A 16601-nucleotide genomic window follows, 5' to 3' on the forward strand; every position below is an offset into this window, starting at 1 on the left:
GATCTGTGGCCCGTGAGACCCCATAGGCACCCTTGGGCCGGCACCCCCCACCCTGACCGGCACCCCGCCCGGCTATCAAGTAAAGACAGCCACTCCGTCTCCGGCCACGCCCCGGTCCTGGCCTCTCAACTCTTTTGCACCGCCTCCAGTGAGTTTCCACCCTCCCAGGGCGCAGACGTGTGGCAGTCCCTCTCCTTCCTACTCCACTGTGTTTAAAAAGTGCCGCTGAGCATGATCGAAGCGCTCGTGGGGAAGCACAGACACCCGTACACACACGGGGTAGTACCCAGGCACAAATGGGCAGCACTGGTGGGCAAATCATGGGGGAAAGGCGGTGTCTGTCAGGTATCTGTCCACATTTCTGGACGTGGGTGACAGTATGGTAACAAAGTCTTGCTCGTGTCACTGGACAGGTGTGGCCCACCAGCGAGGGTATCCTGCTCGAGCACCCCTGTTTTCCAGGATGATATGTCATTTCAGTAACTGGCTGCAGGTCCCTTTGGGGAAGGCTTGGAAGGATTTGTGGGGTGCACTTGCAGCAATGGTGCAGGGTCCTACCCAGGGGAACCTAGCCTCCCCTTGTATCACAGGGCTCTGGATCCGTGCCCTGACTTAGGTCAGGAAACGGGGTGACAGGCTGTGACTCCAATGGGGCAAGTCAAGTCAAGTATTTGGCACCCAGACCTAGAGGATTTCTGGTTATATACATCAAGCAATGCTGTAGTAAGCTACCTCTATATTTTGGCCCTAGATACACTGTGATCGATCAGGCATCTCCAAAAACCTCTCTGGGCCAAGGCATTCTGATTGTGTATCCCTGCTGACCTTTATGGTGGACATAGCCACCTTCTTCTGAGCAGGTTAGAGCTGCCACATGGTCTCTGCTACACAAGGGTTCTGTCATCCCCACAGAAATCAGGGAGCCAACCTCAGTAGTGCCATCGTGTAGAGTCATACATACCATATAGAGGAGAGCACCATAAAGCGCTTCAAGGATGCAGGTGCTCCTACACTAATGCCTCCCTCAGCGCCTCAATAAAGAGCATCTTCTGGATTTCCCCATGAAACAGATGGGGGACAGAAGTGTGCGCGTTCCATGTGATGAATCTACACCAACATTACACTTTGTCAAAGCCTGTGGATTTCCTCTTTTGCCTCATACCAGTTCAGGCAAACCCAGGAACTGCAGGCTACCACTGAGCACAAGTTTCAGTCAACTAAGAAAGTGAGCTATTAGAGTTACCACTACTTGCATGCACTAACATAATCTGGTCTCTCTACTAAGCGTACCCCTATCAGAGAATCCAGAGCCATTTAGACTCATGGTTTATCCTTCGTAGTCTACACTCTGACAATCCACTATGACAGATATAAACTGGAGACTGCTGGTAGATATCAGTCAAGTCTTCATAATTATGGTGTGGCAGCTGTTTCCTCCTGGGGAAGAACCTGTGCCTATCCCACTAGAGCATAATGAGATAAAACAGTACATATAAATCTGATGGCAACAGGTTGTAGTTATGGAGGGTCTCACGGGTAACGCGTGTCCCCTTACAAGGCTCCTGCCCAGGCAAAGTTTTGACAGTTCTCCAGACACAAGAGGTCAAGCCACTTCCACTGGCAAGGGAGGTTCAGAGGGAGTGGCGGCTTCCCGAGTCTCAGCTTCAGTCGAAGCCAACAAGATGTCCCCATTCCAGGTTCCAGGTCCCAATCCTCCCCAACCACTGCTTACGTTACACATGGGAAATGTGGCGAGGCTGGGGGTTCAACACATTGAGATTCTGGCGCTCGCACAATTCAACTTCGTGTGCGAGTGTCAGAACCGTCAGCCCTGCAGGTACGAGGAGTAAGAGAATGTTTAGGGATGTCCTGGAAGCCCTCTGGTTCCCTTCCTGTGACTTGAGCTGAGAGTTAAGGAACCCGAGGTCAGCACGTCTTCGCTGTACACAGTCAGGTCCACCCCCAGAAGTCATCCCACACCAGTCCTCACAGCCCTCCATGGCCGCCATGACAGTTGGGTGCAGCGCTGACTCGAGCTCCCCAGGCACTGGCTTCGGTTGGCCCATGATCCCCGTCAGCCAAAGGTGGCAGCTGGACTAATTGTGAAGCTGCGCAGGCCATGGATGACTAGCGCCCCGCTCCCCATTGGCAAAATGCTCAGCCCTGCACTCCAGCCCAAAGGCATGAGCAGACCCATCCAAACCTCCACGTACGTAGGCCTGTCTTCTGGAACCTCCCCAGGACCAGTTCAGGGTTAATCACGGACCACTCAGGAGACACAAAAACATACCGAGACTCTCAAGACAGGGGACTTAATTTAAGGGATTGTTTACTCGGGGTTTTGAGGGCTGAACATGCGAAAAGGGATACTGAACTGGATGAAGGAAGAAGCTACCACTCCCAGATCAAGGGGCGGGGGAAGAGGTTGGGGTTATCAGGAGCCTAGAAGCAAGCATGAGGAGCACTGAAGACCTAGGGCTCAGATCTCTGAGGAAGGGCTGCTGCCATTTCTCAGGGAAGGAGGAAGCACTATCATCAGCTATGAAGGAGAACAGGCCAGGAGGAAATCTCTTTGGCATCATCTTCCAGATCACTAATTCTCTCTTCACTGGCATCTATTTGTTGACTCCATTGGTCGAGATTTTCAGTGCAATGACTATGTTATTTTTTTTAACTTCTATTTTAACTTTTTTTTTTTTTTTTTTGAGACAGACTCTCACTCTGTTGCCTGGGCTAGAGTGCCGTCAGCCTAGCTCACAGCAACCTCAGACTCCTGGGCTCAAGTGATCCTCCTACCTCAGCCTCCCAAGTAGCTGGGGCTACAGATGACTACGCTTTTTGACTTCTAAAAGTTCTGTTCACTTCTTTTTCAAATCTGCCTGCACATTTAAACTTATTTATACCTTTTATTCTTCCTTCCTTTCTATGTTTATACTCTTGTGTCTCAGAGACTATTAAAGACTCGAGGAGGGGCCAGGCACAGTAGCTCACACCTGTAATCCCAGCACTTTGGGAAGGAAGGCAGAGGAATTGCTTGAGGCCAGGAGTTTGAGGCCAGACTGGACAACATAGCGAGACCCCATCTCTACAAAAAACATTAAACAATTACCCAGGTGTGGTGGCGCTTGCCTGTGGTCCCAGCTCCTCCGGTGGCTGAGGCAGGAGGGTCGCTTGAGCCCAGGAGTTTGAGGCTGCCGTGAGCTATCATCTTGCCAACACATTCCAGCCTGGGTGGCACAACAGAGACCTTGTGTCTAAAAAAAACTTTTGTTTTACATAAAAACCTGAGGAGTCTGAGTAGCTGTGACATCACAGTTACGCAGACAATTTGTAAACGTCCATGAGACCTGCTCTCTGATCTCATGAGAATTCAAAGGCAATGTGAATCTCTGTTTGCAAAATTCACCCAGTCGAGCTTGATAGGAGAACACGGGTTCTCTTCCTACCCTCCTCCCTTTCTCATATGGTGGCCCAAGGCCTGGGGGATATTCAGCCAGGCTCCCTCCCACTCCTTACACAGACACACACACACACACACACAGACACACACACACACACACACCATGGGAACCTCGCAGGGAGAGAAGGGGGGAGCTGGAGGCAGTAGAGCATAGTCAGGAAAAGGATCAGGCCCTGGAGGCCAATGTCCTTGGCTCACATCCTGCCTCTGCTACTTGCCATCTAGTGACTCTGAACAAGCGACTTCAGCCTTCTGTGTCACACTTCCCTGGTGTCCTCATCTGGAACACGGGGTAACTAACTGGCAGCCAGCTCTGCAGGCTGCTGTGAGGATCGGGGGGATGAGCGCTGCTGAGGCGCTTGGCAGCGGCCCGGCTCAGAGCAAACACGCCTGGCCGGCGCCGAGCATCGTGTCAGCAGGTCCCTGTGCAGTGTCACAGGCCGGTCTGCCCTTGCTCTTTGACCTACCTGCTGAACGTCGAGCATGGTGGCCGGCGCGGTCAACCTGAGGCTGCTGGCCGTCTTCAGCTTTACCTCTGGGAGTCCCGTGTGGCAATCCTGGGGTGAAGTGTCCCCTCTAGGGAGGGCGGGTTTGCTCTGCCGGGACGCCGGCAGCATGACCACACCAGGGAGGCGAGGTGCTCTCTCAGCCAGGGGTTCGCAGAGACACGAAGCTTCTTCCTGCGGCCATGGGAAGGCAGGCCCTGCTCGAGAACGCCCAGGGCACCTATTGTAAGACAGGCAGTTCGACCTCTTGAGCTATTGTGGTGTAATAAAAATAAATAAATAAATAAATACAATGAAAAAAGAGAAAAAACGAGACAGGCAGTCTTCCTGGCTTGCTCGCTCAGACCCGAGCTGAGATGGTCCTGCTGCTTTTGGGTCCCTGTGCTGAGGGGAGAGGGGCAAGGTGCAGCCCACCCTTCCTTTTGACCCCAGAGGTCGCGCTTCAGGAACTCTGGATGCAGGTGGGGAGCTCAGTTCCACTCGCTCGCCATCCGAGGGCACAAGGCCTCCTGTCCCCGAGGCCAGCAAGACTCATGCGCCCGGACAGCCAGGCACAGCCTGTTGCTCCTGTGCGGCCCCTGCCTCGGTGCCTGCTCACCCCTCTGTGTTTTCATTGCCCTTTGTCCCCCCGACCCCGCCCCGCCCAGGGACTGCCCTCACTTACCTGTGGCCCAGGTATCCTTGAAATGATGCAACCCAAAGTCTTATAATTGCTCCTTTCCGTGCTTTCTTCCAAACTGGACTGGGCCCCTGGGGGGTCTACTGGCTTATAAATAATAATAAGAATAGACAAAATATATATATATATAAATATTTTTTTTTGAGGCAGAGTCTCACTCTGTTGCCCGGGCTAGAGTGCCGTGGCATCAGCCTAGCTCACAGCAACCTCAAACTCCCGGGCTCAAGCGATCCAACTGCCTCAGTCTCCCGAGTAGCTGGGACTACAGGCATGCACCACCATGCCCGGCTAAATTTTATACATATTTTTAGTTGTCCAGCCAATTTCTTTCTATTCTTTTTGGTACAGACGGGGGTCTCCCTCTTGCTCAGGCTGCTCTCGAACTCCTGAGCTCAAACGATCTTCCCGCCTCGGCCTCCCAGAGTGCTAGGATTACAGGCGTGAGCCACTGTGCCCGGCCGATAAAATATTTTTTACTAAAAAAAGAAAAAAGCTAAAGAAACCTGGACTGGGGACACACACACACCACTTCCCCAGCCCCCCACCCCCTGGCCCAGAGGACAGGCGCTGCTGGGTGCCTGAGAGGCGCCACCCTGGATCCCTGCCTAGTCAGCACTGGCGCCCGTGACCTAGACCCCCGGCCACCGCTGCACTGGGCCGGTGGGGCCGACCCGCCCAGCTTAGGTCCACCTGGAATTTGCAACGGGCACTCAGAAATCCTGCCCACAGTGTCCTCGCTCTCTGAATTTTCCGGGCCACTTTAGGCAGAGGGAAGATGCCGCAGGCAGAGGCCCAGGTCCCCCAGCAGGTTGCACAGGCTGTTCCCCTCACAAGGACGGCTTCCTTGGGAGTGAGGAGACTGCCGAAATCCCTCCCCTGTCCTTGCTTCCAGCCACGTACTGGCCAAGAGGGCGGGTCCCTTTTGCTAATCGAACACAGGCCTGCAGGGATTCATGGGGGCCCTGGAGCCCAGACAGGCGCCCAGGAACCTGGCAACCCTAGACGGCAAGGAGAGGGGAACTGCCGCTTTCCACCTGCTGGCTCGGCTCCCGGACGCCTGGCTCCTGTCCTTCCTGCCTGTGAGCCACCCTTGGATCCTTCCAATAGACGTCCCTTTTGCGCAAGCAAATGCAAGCGGGTTTCTCCACTGCTACCCTACCCTCCATCGTCTCTTCTCCACCTGGGCAACGGTCCCACCCTGGCGCACAGCACTGTGGAAGGAGCTGTTTGGCCATGTCTCGCCCATGGGAAGGAAGGTTCCAGAAGTAAGAGACTGTCTGGTGCTCCTCGCTCCTGGGCCGGCTCGGCACTGCAGGAAGTGCTTGCCTGCGGAGCTGCGGCCAGCAGAGGAAATTGATTCCTCCTACCTGGACTAAGTCCAAGGTCTTCTGGAGCAAAGCAATGCTGAGAATCGGGCGCTTCCCGTCTCGCTGCCAGAGTCCCAAGAAGCGGGGCACATGGGTGTCTCGTGGTCCCAGACAAGATGATGGGGAGGTTCACTCAGAGAACCAAATGCCCAAGGATGACAGAAACCGTCTGAAGCATCATAACGAGGGAGCCGGCAGATCCACTAGGTATGACAAGGTGCAAATGCTCACTGCAGGGAATTGGCTGAGACGCAGGTCCACGGATGCATGGGCATTTAGTGTGAACGTGGCAGCGACAACGGTCGGGAAGAGGCTAGTGTGTGAATAATGGTTTGGAGGTGACTGGCTGTCCTGCAGAGAGCAGGAAGGCAGCCCGTTATTAGCCACTGCTATTGAGCCAGCCGCTGAGACCCACAGACCCTGCCATCTCATGGCCCCTGCCACAGTCAGAAGCCACACTTGGTTTTCTTCCAAACCTCCTCTGCGGCAAGAGATGCCTCAGGATTCAGGCCGCTCTGCGACTCGGCCACCTGGAACCCATGGCCCTCCCGAGGCAGGGGAAGAAAGGGCTGGGCGACCCCACGAGGTGTTTGCAAAGCCCCCCAGGGTCTGCCTCAAACCCTCCTTCACACCACAGCCACAGTGTAAAGTCTAGATGGTGAAACGGCTAAAAGCAAAATCACCACTGTGAAAATTAGAGAAGAAAATACAGACCAGTGTTATGATGTTTTGCGGGGTGGGCACCATGAAAGATACCTAACCCAGAAATCATAAACCAGTACTTCAATAAATTTGATCATATACAAACGTACAGCTCCTTGACAGCCAGAAACAACCAGCATAGCTGTGCAGACGACACAGGCTGAGAGAAAAGATCTGGTACCTACGTGACAAAGGATGTATCGCTGTGGTGTATGACAGGCTCCTGCAGGGCACGGGTGGTTCCCAGACTCAGAATCCCAGATGGGTGATGAGTTCGTGAAGAGATGCTCATGCCCAGGGTGGAGCGGAGAAATGCAAAATCAAAGAAAACCTGATACCACCTTATGCCCAGCAGAATAGCAAACATCAGAAGGTGGATAATCCCAAGGGTGCCGTGGGAGGAGGAGCGTTCTCGGGTAGTGCCTGTGGGACGTGAACCCCACAGCCGGTCTGGAAAGCTGAGGGGTGGCATTTATTGGAATAAAGTGTGTCCATGCCCTTTCACCCAGCAATCCCACCCCTTGGTATGTCACCAAGAGAAACTCTCAGGTCGCTAAGGTGACATGGAGTGCAATGGCCGTCGTGGCATGGGTTGTGCACAGCAGGGGCTGAAGCACTAGGGCTTCGTCACTCGGGATGGGGATGATCGGGTATGCTGGATCCAGGGGATGAAATGCTGTGCAGGAGCGCAAACGTCACCCACCTGTTTCCAGGGCCACGGGGAGGGAGCTGAGATGCCCTGGTGAACGAGAAAAGCAGTCAGCAGAATGAGACTACAGCACGGTGACAGTTATGGTGGGCAAGGACGTACGAGTATTTCCAAATGGCACTGCGTGTTTACCAAGGATGCGTGGACATTTAAGGCTGGAGGAGGCATCCCAGTGACTTTGGTAGGGAGGGGAACGGCAGTGGGAAGGCAGGGGGAAGGGAAGAATAAAAAGCTGTGTTTCGGCCAACTAAAAAATATATATAGAAAAAAATTAGCCGGGCATGGTGCCACATGCCTGTAGTCCCAGCTACTCGGGAGGCTGAGGCAGTAGGATTGCTTAAGCCCAGGAGTTTGAGGTTGCTGTGAGCTAGGATGACGCCACGGCACTCACTCTAGCCCGGGGAACAAAGCGAGACTCTGTCTCAAAAAAAAAAAAAAAAAAAAAAAAAAAAGCTGTGTTTCTCCCATCCAATTTCCAGACACTATAAAAGTTGTTCACCCAAAACGTGTCGCTCAGGCCGTGGATAAACACTGTGGGTACAAAGTGAGGCAGGATGACGTAGGATGCCAGGGTCTTTGGGGGAGGCAATTCCTCAGTGTCTGTTAAAAGTTTTAAGCACACTTTATGTTTTGACCCAGTAGTTCCACGGAGAGGTAATTATCCTAGAGAGAGACTGACGCGACACGTGTTCAAGGCTGTTGGGTGCAGCATTCATAGCAGAGGCAAAATAAACATGACGATGGCTTAATTAAAAGCACAGCAAATGGGGATTCATTATGTAAATGGCACAATAGTTCGGGGATCCTATCAAATAGCACACAGCCAAGAGAAAAATGAGCTAGCTAGAGGATTGTGTGCTGACATGGAAGGATCTCGAAGAATTGTTCCAAGTGAAAAGAAAACCGCAACAAAAGGCTATAGCATTATGGGTTTTAAAAAACTGTGAATGCCCATGTAGGTGACTTCACAGAAGGATCAAAGAGGGAAACAAAACAGTGTTGCTTAAAATAACGTTGTTTCATAAAAATTTTCCCACGATTGGCTCTAAAAATGTGCAGGGTGGTGATGTTAACTGGTTGAGCCGCTCTGGAGGACAGTTTGGCTGTTTCTGTTAAAACTACACAGCCACTTCCCAAGGACCCAGCCACTGCACCCTCAGGCGTTGAAGACGCAAGTGGAAACAAGATCACAGGGAAACCTGTTCGTGAACTGGTTTATTTGTAGCGGCCTAAAACTGGAAACAAGAAACTTGTCCTTCAAAGGGCAGATGCTCAAACACACCGTGGTTCCCCCAAGCGTGCACTAAATGAAAACACAGCAGTAAAGAGGACACAACTCAGAAGCATGACCAGGGCATTCGGCCCAGTGAACAGAAGCCCACCCCAGAAGGCTACGTGCTGTGTGGTTCCATTTAGCATGAGGAATTTATGGCCAGGTACAACAGATTACTGCTTGTCACGGACTGGGAGGAGGCTGGGTCTATGAAAGGTCAACAGGAGAGACCCTTGAGACTGAACAGGGCAATCTCCAGGCTGTGGCAATAGGGACAGGGACCTAGGCAGGTGAGGCAATGCCCAGGGACGTGCGCGTACACACGCGCGCGCACGAGTGCACGCACTGCGGGCGACATCTGGAGCAGCTCTCAGCTGGTACCAAGGCCGCGTCCTGGCCCTGAGACTGCACCTCAGTCGCGCAAGATGCCCACGCTGGGGGACCTGCGGGGAGGCTAGCGGCCTCCTAAACGTCTCTCGGCAACGAGAAACTTCCCATGACTCTAACGATGGGAACGGAACCAGTCCACACCCAAAGCACGGCGCCGCAGCGCTCAGCGCGCACAGCTGGCAAGTCGCGCGCGAACCCTGCTGCAGCCAGCGCCCGGGCCCTCGCCTCGCGGACGCCCAGGCGGGGGAAAGGTGCGCACCGCGGCCCGGGCGTCCTCAGGGGCGCGCACGCGAGACGGTGGATTTGACGGGACGAAGGAGCGCCCGTCAGGCGCGGGGGCGGGGCTTCCTCCAGAGCCGAGCGAGATCATTGGCGGAGTCAGCCGGAAAAGGACAGGAAGGCGAGGCGGCGCTTCCGGCGGGCGCGCTGAGAGGACGTGCAGAGGCGAGGCGGACACGCGGCTCGGGGTGGGCGGAGTCGGGCGCGGGCCCGCCCCGGGCGCCTCGGCACCGCCTTCCGTGCCTCCCTGCTCCTGGGCGCGGCCGTGCAGGGGACGCGCCGAGTCCCCTTTTCCCGAAGCAAGGGGTGTCTGCGTCCTCTCCCGGGAACAAGCCGAGAGGGAAGCCTTCGCCGAGAGCCGGACCTGGGCCGGGCTGTGGGCAGCGTTGTTTCCGTGCCGCCCCTGAGGGCCAGTCTGGCTTTCTAGAAGGGCCAGGAAAGAGATCTTGTGCTCCCCAGGGTGATTTCGAGAAGGGTGGAAGGAGGGTGGCGACCCCAGCCGGCTGCTGAGAGACTTTGGCCTTTCCGTTTCTGGCCACTCCTGGGTCCTGGCCTCCGAGCTCTCTTGCGCCTTCTGTGAGCTTCTACCGTCCCAGGGCGCCGCCGCGGGGCAGGGCTCCTTCCCACTCCATTGTGTCTAAGAAGCGCCTCTGAGCGTGTCTGGGGGCTCGGGGGACGCACGGACACCCCTACACGCACACACACACATACCCCCAGGAAGAGGTGGGCAGAGCTGGCAGGCAAGTCCTGGGGGCAAGGTGGCGGTTGGTCAGAGGTGTCTCCAGGCTTCTGGAGGTGGGGGGCTGGTACCATGAGAAAGCCTTCAGCCTGTCACTAGAAAGGTGTGGCCCGCCAGGGAGGGCACGTGCCTGGGCAGGGGCTGGGGTCCTTTCAGATCTTAGCCTGTCTCCTGGGGGAGGTAGGTCAGTGGGAGCCCCATGGAGAAGACGGGTGGCTTCTCTGGAAGTGGCTGCAAGCAGGAGCCATCCCTCCCTCCCGCTGGTTGTAGCCCAGAGTTTCTGGAGAAGCCTCGCCTTTCCGGCCACATTTCCCTCACCAAGGGGGACCCCAGCGCATGGGCGATGCACAGGCCCGTCAGTGCCTGGCACCCCACCCACCCCAGACAACAGCTGCCATTGCCCAGGGTTTGCCCTGGTTGGTCTTTGTTTGGCTCCAGGATGGCCTGTCATCTAGTTGGAGGGCAGCTCTGGGGACTGAGCGTGTCATCTCATTGCTGTGCGATCAGATTGTCTCCAAAAGAATTGCATCCCGGTGGAGAAGCATTTTGCCTGTCAGTTTCCCTTCCTCTTCTCTCCCATTTGCTCTTGGGTCTTGGGCTTTTCCTTGTCCATGTGTCCCAGCTGTCTGTATGTGAACCATGTGAGCCCTTAGTCACATCTTGCTGCTATTTTCCCCCGTGTTATCACTTGCCTCTTGACTTTGTGTTTGAGGGTCGTGTTTGGTTGGGCAGAGCACTTTAGTTTTTGCATCATCAAAATTTCCAGGCTCTTCCTACTGGCCTCTGGGGTTGCTCATCGGTTTGTTTGCTCCTGGCTCACGTGTAGCAGTGGTCTTCTCCATTTAAAGTCGTGTCCTAGTTCCCTAGTTCCCGACCGCTGCGTGAGGAATTACCCCAAACTTAGCTCCTTTACACAACAAATGCTCCTTATCTGCCACGTCTCTGAGGGACAGGCTCTGAGAGAGGGGCTTCTCAGGATCCAGGCATTCTGGCTCAGGGTCACTCCTGGGCCCCGGGCCCGGCGTCAGCCGGGGTCCCTGCTATCTGGTCTGAGCTGGCTCCCATGGCTGTAGGCAGGAGGCCTCAGTTCCACCCCACGGGGCCTCTCTCTACGGATGCTCAGGGCAGGGCTTCCCCTGGGACACAGGTGGGAGAGAGCGTCCCCATACCAAATCACAGACTTTTGATAACTTCATCTCCTAAACGCTGTATTCTTTATAGGTCTCAGAGGTCAAGCCTGTAGCGGTGGCAGGGGAGATGACAGGCGCAAGGTCAGAAGTTCCTGAAGAAGGATTCGAGGGGCACCCTTGCACGAGGACCTGGATGTGTCGCTGCAGGTCCTGAGCAGGTCCGCCTCCCTTATGTGTCCTCGGTGTAATCCGGGGCCAAGACTGGATGGGGCCCGTGTTTGTAAGGGCAGAGAGCAGCTTCTACTTCTTTGTCTTGTTTTGCTTGTCTGCTCTGATCTGCTCTGCTCTCTTTTTTTTTTTTTGTGGTGTTTTCTTTTCCTTTCCTTTTTCTTCTTTCGACAGAATCTCACTCTGCCATCCCAGCTAGAGTGCAGTGGCTTCATCATAGCTCGCTGCAACCTCAAACTCCTGGGCTCAAGCAATCCTCCTGCCTCAGCCTCCCGAGTAGCTGGGACTACAGGTGTGTGCTACTGTTCCCGGCTCATTTTTCTTTTTCTTTCTTTCTTTCTTTTTCCTTTCTTTTCTTTTTTTTTTTTTCAGCAGAGATGAGGTCTTACTCAGGCGGTTCCCAAACTCCTGACCTCAAGTGATCCTCCTGCCTCGGCCTCCCAGAGTGTTAGGATTACAGGCGTGAGCCATGATGCCCTACCAGCTTCTACATCTTTAAAGGGTTGCAAAACAAATCACAGGAAACCCAAAGAGAGGTGAGTATGCCGCAGAGACTCCCTGTGGCCCTCGGGGTCTGCAGTATGTGCTCTCTGGCCCTCTCACAGGAAGCCTTTGCCAGCCCTGGAGGGTTAGGCGTTAGGTTCTACAGCCCTGGGAACCGGCAGGAGGTCCCTCCTCCTCACAGCACCCCCTCTGCGTCCTCTGAGTACCCCGCCCCCTCTGTGCCCCAGGTGGCTGCATCCTCTCTCTTCAGACAGGCAGGCCTCTCCCCCTCCCTTGCACTGGTGAAGGGGAGGGGCGGGGGGTAGAGAGGTGTGTGGCACGTTGTCATGGTGTCCTTTTCTTCAATGACAATGTCAGCTCGCCTGACACTGGGCTCTGGTGGCCCAGGTGGGGGTGGTTGCTGGCCTAGGGGTCGGGAAGGAGCTTCCTGCTGTGGCCCAGGGAGGCCCTTTGTATCTCGTTTCCCTGGAGACGTGCCCCATCCTTCCTGGCTGGAACTCAGAGGTGACTTCCTGATGACGCTTTTGGTGCCTCTGAGTTTGTCACAGAAGTTCTGTGGGTGGCAAGTGCTTTTCCTGTTAGCTCGTGTCTCTGGGCAACACCGAGGCCCTTGGTGACAGCTCCGGGAACCTTCCAAAGCCACCTTGCACTCCTTGCACCCCAGGACAGCAGGTTGCTGGGCCTTCCATCGAGGAATGTGTTTGTGGCCGGTGGGGACAGCCCGAGGGGTCCTGAGGAGCCGCAGGACACGGTCTGGCCCGGTGTGCCCCTACAGTCCTGGGGCATCTGACCGCTTGCTGCCTGCTCTTTCCTTCCCTCCTCTGACTGAGCCATGCCACCTTCCCGTCCTGTGCCTCTGCGGGGAGGAACAGCGTGGGGGGCCCCAGCTTCCCCTGGTGTGAGGGCCTCGGGGGGCCTGGGAGGGTGCAGGGCCTCCCTCCCCCTAACTGCACGGCACCCTTACCCAAGGGGTGCCCTCCTAGTGGCCTTTTCTGCAGATGGGACGGTCACCACAGCAGCCAGACCCCGTCCTGACCCACACACCCACCTTGACTTAGTGGCCTGCCAGCCTGGCCCACTGGCTCCATCGAGGTCCCCAGAGGGGCTGTCCCAGAGCACCCTGGCCAGAGCCCCGAAGCACCAGACCACCAACAGCTGCTGCTGGCCCAGGCAGGACCCAGGGGCTTCTCAGGACAGAGCAGCCGCCCCTTGGCATCGCTACCCAGGGCCACCCAGGACTTGCCAGCAGTGCCTGGTCTGGGACCTCCGCTGCTGCCCCGGATCAAGGTGCTGCCTTCCAGGAGACCTGGTACCTGTGGGGAACTGGGTCCTCGTGGCAACTGGAGAATGCCCTGGCATGGTGCCCTCTTTGGCTGGTGCCCTGCCTCCTGCTTGCCTCCCATAGACCCCAGGCTGCTGTCAGCTGGGGCTGGGGGTCCTCTTTGGTCTAGGGGGTATCCCAGCCTGTGAGTGCCCCGCCCTGGACACCACGTCAGGGTAGGACACACACTGACCTTTTGTTGGGGGGCTGGGGGGGGTTGGGGAGGACACTCGGCATCTCTGGGACTCCTCAGTGGGTACGGCCCCTGCTCGGAGGGATCCTGCCCGGGGCTGGGGCCCTCTGCCTCGTGCCTGGGACCCTGGTCCGGCACCTCCCGCCAGCCACCGGGCACTGTCTGCTCCTCAGTTGTGTCCCTACTGCCTGTCCATGTGCCCGGGGCACCCGGCCCCTCCCTTGATGTTTGAGGGCACCCCCACGCGGATGTCTGGGTGCCTCTGTGTATCGGCGTGTTCCTGAGTTGGGGTGGGTGGTGGCGGCAGTGTTCCCACAGTCACTCACTCCTGTCCTCCTCAGCCCCAGGTGGGGCCGGCGCCCTCTCTGCCCTATGCCCAGCCTGTCCCTGTCCCCCAGGCAGGTCCCCTAAGCTTCCCCCTCACGTTCCCAGGTGCACCCAGAGGAGCCCAGAGCCCTAGAGTAGAGCCCAGACCTCCCTGTGTTGGGGACCCCACGGGGACCTCGTTCCCATTGTTCCCATTGTCATCCAAGTGCCGGGCCTCCCCTGCTGTAGGGCAGGTGGGAGCGACGCCCTGAGGGCCCATCGCTTTCCTTTCCTCTCCCGGGTCCCCTCCCAGCATCCTTGGGGAGTGGATTGGGCTGTGGGAGGCAGAAGGGAGAGCTGAGGTGCAGAGGTGTGGCTGGGGGCAGGGACGGGCAGCTGGGCCATCCCCTCCCTTCCCCTGCCCTGCCCGCCCCTCCCTGGACTCAGTTGAGGCAGAACCTGCAGCTTCTGAGGGCTGCGCCCACTTGGGGGCAACCAGCACGCGTCCCCTCCCCTCCTTGGTCTCAGCAGGTGAGATGTGGCCAGGCTGGGGAGGGTGATCTCCCCTCTGCTCCGGACACCTGTTGGCCGGCAGGGCTTGGGCCTGGGGCCTGATGGGGCATCGCCACCACCCCCACCGGGTCCGGGCCAAGTGGCCAGGCCGCGATACCGGGTGTGAGAGCCTGGCTGAGGGGGCCGAGCCTGTGTACCCTCCGTGTCCCCCAGTAACCTGCTGGGGCCCCCCAGGGTTTCCTCAGTGTGGCTGGGTCACCAGGCCATCTGCCCCCAGCAGGGTGGGGGTCCCCAGTGCTCCTTTTGTTGGTCTCATCTGCTTGGTCTCCCTTGGGAGGCCCCAGTCTCCCTCCCTCCTGCCTCTCTGGGTGGCCTTCAGCTCACCGCCAGGTCTGGTCTGTGGCCTCTCGCTGGGGCTGTCCCCAGGGGCCTGTTCCTCCAAGTTTGGTGTCTTCTGCCTTTGCCGCCCACTTGTGTCCCTGCCACCTGGGCATGATGGGGGGGGAGGGGACGGGCCGGGCCCTCCTGGATAGCCCAGCTCAGCCCAGGGGCGCTTCCCCCTGGGGTCCCTGTCAGATGGGGGCTTGGGAGAGCATGTGTGGCAGCGCCCTCTCCGCTAGGTGGCCCTGGCACGGGGAAGAGGGCAGTAGGCTCTGGGTGACTCAGGGCAGGAGGGGGTGCCCCAAGGGTGCAGAGTCCTGGGTACCCTGTGGGCTGGGGGGAGGGGGCAGGGCCTCAGGGGCACCTCCTGGCCCCCCGACTGGCACTGGACATTTCTGGTCCTGGCTCTGCTGCCTCCTGCCCCCTCTCGGGGCACCTTCTGGAGGCATCCAGAGAGGGCCTGCCTCCCTTCCCGTCCTGGGGCCATTGAGGGCAGCAGGAGCAGTAGAGGGCCCGTGGGGTAGGGGTAGGAGTTTATCCAGCTTTGTCCTGCCTGCTCCTTGGGGAGTGTCTCCCTGTGACTGGCCACCCAAGCCTAGGGCAGCAGGACAGCCCCAGGTGGAGATAGAAATGAGGATTGTGTCACAACTGAGGCTGTGCCCACGCCCTGTGCACACACCAGGGCAGGGAGGAGAGTAGGGTGCTCATCCTCAGGAGGCCGGGGTTGGCATGTGCAGCTCCGAGTCATCCTGTCCTCTCTCTCCCCCCTCCCCTTTGTGTGCCTGTCCACGGGCCGTGGATTGATGCTGACTCCGAGGCATCTTCCAGCAAAGGCATGGCTGGAGTGTCAGGCACTGAGGAGCTGGCCTGAAAGCTGAGCTTTGGCCCAGACTTGGTTCCTGGCCCTCTGCGGGTTTCTGGGGTGCTGGTGGCATCCTTGGAAGGAGTTTGGGCAAGGGCCAAAGCTGCCTGCAGCCGTTGGCTGGGGGCTGCAGGCAGTTTTGTGGGCTGACGAGGGGACATCTGAACTGTGCAGGTGGCATCAGGAGCCAGGAGGACTTGGGATATTGTGTTTTGGGTTGACTTTTAGGGTGTGAGATGCGTGGGCTGGTGTGGGAGCCCTTGGGCAGGGATACAGAGGAAGGAGTGTTCAGCAAGGGGCCGAGATAGCTCTAGTGCACTAATGGCAAGAGAGTCGTGGCAAGGTCTGTCCAGGGAGGGAGGACAGGACAAGCAAGGACACCTGAGGCCGGGGTGTCATGTTTCCCTGGGATTCCCCTTGACTATCTGGTCACCTGCACCAGGGAGCCTTCCTGAGCCTACCCTACACAGTAATGGGCCCTCCCTCCCAGCGCTTTGCATCCCTACGCCCGGCCTTCTCCTAGGCCCTGTTCTGGGGTCCACATCTACCCCCGTCCTCACATTGGTGTGAACCCAGGGAGGCAGAGAGGAGGCAAGTACAGATGGAACTTTCTGGAGTCGGGGTAAGCAGGAGCCCCTGGGCACTTGGTCAGCAGGAGGGGCCACCTGGAGGTGCAGCAGCCTGTGCATGGCCCATACTTTTTTTTTTTTTTTTTTTTTTGAGACAGAGTCTCACTCTGTTGCCCAGGCTAGAGTGAGTGCCGTGGCATCAGCCTAGCTCACAGAAACCTCAAACTCCTGGGCTCAAGCGATCCTCCTGTCTCAGCCTCCCGAGTAGCTGGGACTACAGGCATGCGCCACCATGCCCGGCTAATTTTTTGTATATATATATTTTAGCTGTCCATATAATTTCTATTTTTAGTAGAGATGGGGTCTCGCTCTTGCTCAGGCTGGTCTCGAACTCCTGAGCTCAAACGATCCGCCCACCTCGGCCTCCCAGAGTGCTAGGATTACAGGCGTGAGCCACCGCGCCCGGCCATGGCCCATACTTTTATCTGCC

This window comes from Eulemur rufifrons, chromosome 30 (genome assembly GCF_041146395.1).
Source record: "Eulemur rufifrons isolate Redbay chromosome 30, OSU_ERuf_1, whole genome shotgun sequence".
Classification (NCBI taxonomy): domain Eukaryota; kingdom Metazoa; phylum Chordata; class Mammalia; order Primates; family Lemuridae; genus Eulemur; species Eulemur rufifrons.